We start from the raw sequence: 4136 nt of genomic DNA, 5'->3' as shown, positions 1-4136 counted from the left end.
ATGAATTTTTGCCATAGCGACCGCCGAAGTGTGAGACGGTGCGTTATCTTGATGGAACAGCACTTTCTTCTTTTTCAAATGCGGTCGTTTTTTCTCAATTTCTGCCTTCAGCTTGTCAAGCAATGATGCGTAGTACGTCCCTGTTATTGTTTTACTTTTTTCAAGATAGTTGATCAAAACAGTTCTATGACTATCCCAAAAAACAGTCGCCATCACCTTTCCTGCCGATAAAACCGTCTTCGCTTTCTTCGGAGCAGGTTCACCCTTCGCAGTCCACTGTTTTGATTGTTCTTTCGTTTCAGGAGTGAAGTGATGGACCCAAGTTTCATCAACCGTTATTAATCGACGCAAAAAATCCGACTCGTTTCGCTTAAACCGCTTCAACAGGAGCGCTATTCCGTTCCCGCGTACCGACAACCGTCGGATCGGTACAGGAACGATATTTATCGGTTGCACAACCGACAACGATACACCTCGGCTATTCTGTATATTGCACGTAACAACATCTATCGTTGCAAGTGACAATCATCGACTACATTTACACGGCACCTTTAATCGAGTTTAATAACATCCGTAGTTATGAAACTGGCCAATTACAATCATTCCATTCTCCCGAGGAAAAGCTGTGATTGGCCAATTTCATAACTACAGATGTTATTAAACCCGATTAAGCGTGCCGTGTAGCAGAGCTCGGCACGATATGTACAGGCACGATAGAAATACTAAGAATAGTATTTTTCGACCAGTAGCAGCAAAGTTTCATGAGAAAGCACACTGGTGTAGTAAGTGCGTGAGAAGTGTACATCATTCAAATTCGAGAACGGATCGGAATTTGTGGAGATTGCATCGTCTCTTATTTTTTTAACTAACTACGCCGAGTTCATCGTGCATTGTATTCCAATTTTGATTTTGTAGTTACGCCGAGCTCATCGTGCATTGTGTTCCCATTACAGACTTTGTTTGCTTAATAGCACTGATCATTCAGCTGAGGAGATTATATGTGAAGAAGAAGAAGAAGCCTTAATACAATGGATGAAACGTATATACATACATATTTATTAAATAATATGTATAATAAATATAGAGAAATTAACAAGATTGGACTTATATAGAAGTTTTTTTTAAGTCAAGTAAATAGTCCTATATTATTCCTCTTTCTGTATATTGATATATGCATTCAAATTAATTTAGAATTATATATTATAGTGCAAAAAAGAGTCGTTCTACAAGGACAACTGCACTGCAGTACGAAGAATTAGTAAAATACATGGAAACTCATTCGGAATTTGCAGCAAATAAATTTTTGACGAAAGAAGGAAGAATTAGGCATAATCAACAGTGGAATGATTTGCAAGAAATGCTTAATACATTAAGTAATGGGCCTAGCAAGACCACGAAGCAGTGACAAACTGTAAGTATTTACACAAACGTACATACACATACTTATATATTATATACATATAATTCTATTTGACATGGAAAATTCTAGATTCACACATCTCTAGTATACAATAATGCATTTGCACAATATTATTGTACATATTGTCATATATTCAGGTTTGGCGTGATCTAAAAAGTAATACATCGAAAAAGGCTTCAAAGTTGAGGAATGAAAGAAATCGAACGGGTAATTTCCCTATAAATGCAGAACCTTTGGACAGCTTAGAACAACGTGTTATAGCCACTATGGGTTTAGAATATGTACAGGGCGCATCAAATTGTCCAGACAGTATTCCAGAAGAAGAAGTACAGTTAACGTCTTTGTTTATACAGATTATTTGATACATGCAGCAACTAGTAACCTTGTATTACATTTTATATATCAAGCTGCTTTTATCCCATATAAAGTGAATTGAAATTTTTACGAATATGTTGAAAAGCAATTTTTTAAGAACACGCGTTTTTTATTCTGACGGAGAGAAAGAGAGTGTGAGTGAGAGAAAGAAGCCTAATTTTTCATACAATTATTGCTTTACATAACACAACATCATATGTTTCCTATATAATCGCATATATCATTTCTGCATCATGTATTCATCTTATTAATCTGTTTGTAGGAATATCAGATACAACTAGAGAATGGTAACGAAAATGTTTTACAAATTCCACCTGCAACAACATCTATGAGGATTTTATTAATATAGAGAACATAAGGCATGAAAATAATAACAGTAAGGAAATTTTTACAAAAATTATGTACTTTTTATGCTTACTTAATACTATTATGTTATTACATATTAAGATAATATTGTTACGGAAATACTCGAAGAGAATATGGTTGATGACCTTGCTTATGTGGATATTTTACAATGCTGCAATAGAACTACTACTTCAAGAGACACAACTGCTGAAGAAAGGGCTACAAATAGAAAGAAAAATCATTAAACAGAAACCATCTAACAGCAATGCAAAAAGAAGTGGGGAAATTATGCAAAACAGTAATACCTCTTATATCGTACATGAAATCTCTCGTATCATACATGTTAAATGATTAGAGATGTCAAGAAATGTATAAAAAATTTTAGGCAGAATAACATTCCGATTTTTAGTTACATAATGATAAATTTCCGTTAATAATAAAAAAATTAGATATTCTTAGGGGCTCTGCACAATAAAAGGAACAGGGAATACAGAACAGAGAATAAGAATTTTAACCTATCAGAAATCATGTATTACGGAATACGCAGTGTGTATTCCACAATACATGATTTCTGATAGGTTAAAATTCTTATTCTCTGTTCTCTGTTCCCTGTTCCTTTTATTATGCGGAGCCCCTTACCAAACCATTATTGCAAAAAATAACTTGTAATGATATCGCGTTACTTCCTCAGAGGGAGAATTCATACTTTGACAGAAAGCAGATAAGCACCAACCAATTAGAACTCGCGTTGATAGTAAATAATGTACGGTGTGTAAGTAAAAACTACATTCTGTTTAAGCGGGGAGCACAGACTTTTAAATAACGCATATACATAAACCATATACATAAGAAATTTCATTAGCCCATTTCTTTATGTGTGAGTTAATGGGCCAATCAAATTCTTTATGTATATGGTTTATGCGTTATGCAAAAGTCTGTACTTCCCGCTTTACTATAAGCAGAAAGTATTCTGTTTACTATAAGCGCGAGTTATGTTCTGCTTTTCTGTCAAAATGTCCTCCCTAAATTACGTGGTATTAATACCTTAAAAGCATATTTGAGATTTAAATATAAAAATTATTATGCATTACATGGAATCTAAAGCGACTCTCTTGAGACATTAATATTATTTATTTGTTATTTTACAGAGAGAAAAAAAACAACGAATTGGTGTGCAGCTGCAGGAAGCACGAGACAAATTTACACAAATTGCTGAAAACCACACCGAAGCTCTGCAAGGCCGCGTTCCAAAACGTAACTTTGGTTACTAAAAAGCTATAGTTTACGTTACGTTAACTATAGATTTCAGTTACCAAAGTTGCGTTTTGGAACGCACCCCAGGTAATGTATTTCTTGTTGAAATACTGTATCTTATTAGGCTGCGTCCCCATGGAGAAAGAAACAGCGGAACGGAATGTGAACGGAATGTTGATAGAAAAGAGACAGGATGATCCTATCTCTTTTCTATCAATATTCCGTTCACATTCCGTTCCGCTGTTTCTCCATGGAGACGCAGCCTTAGAGAGGATTCACATCTTAACAGAAAAGCAGAAAGGAGAAAAACAGCAGCCAATGAAATTTTGCTTTTTTGCTTTCTGCTTTTCTATCAAGGTGCGAATCTTCCCTTAGATTTAAAGAGTTTGTTATATGTTACGCGTAAAATAATCTTAACAATTGTTCAAATTATATTTTTACGTTTAATTATTGGCAGAAGCGTCTATGAAACAAGCTGAAGCAGCATTATTAAAAGCCCAAACTGAAGAACGACGACTTGAATTGGAAGAACAACAAATGAGATTTGAAGAAAAAAAACGTCGCATAGATGAGCAACTTATTCAAGTTATAAATAACTTGCAAGAGGTATTAAATGAAAAGTTAATGAAGTAAAAAAGTTATCTTTATTTTATAACATTAATATATACTATTAAACATGTATATGTATATATTTACAATAAAACATGTTATTTCATATTCTGCCATATTCACGAGCAATGAA

The 4136-nt window shown here is 34.1% G+C and overlaps 1 long non-coding RNA gene across 1 annotated transcript; it reads left to right on the top strand.

Moving 5' to 3' along the window:
* Nucleotides 1-2370: 2370 nt before the first annotated feature.
* Nucleotides 2371-3944, top strand: LOC108762505 (uncharacterized). The gene is made up of 3 exons (XR_001940171.1): nt 2371-2438; nt 3289-3481; nt 3852-3944. It is a non-coding gene; the product is annotated as an uncharacterized LOC108762505 (long non-coding RNA).
* Nucleotides 3945-4136: the final 192 nt, after the last annotated feature.

The sequence above is a fragment of the Trachymyrmex cornetzi genome, unplaced genomic scaffold (genome assembly GCF_001594075.2).
Source record: "Trachymyrmex cornetzi isolate Tcor2-1 unplaced genomic scaffold, Tcor1.1 scaffold3021, whole genome shotgun sequence".
NCBI lineage: Eukaryota > Metazoa > Arthropoda > Insecta > Hymenoptera > Formicidae > Trachymyrmex > Trachymyrmex cornetzi.
Note: the sequence above shows the minus strand (reverse complement) of the source record. Positions and strands in the feature narration are given on the sequence as shown.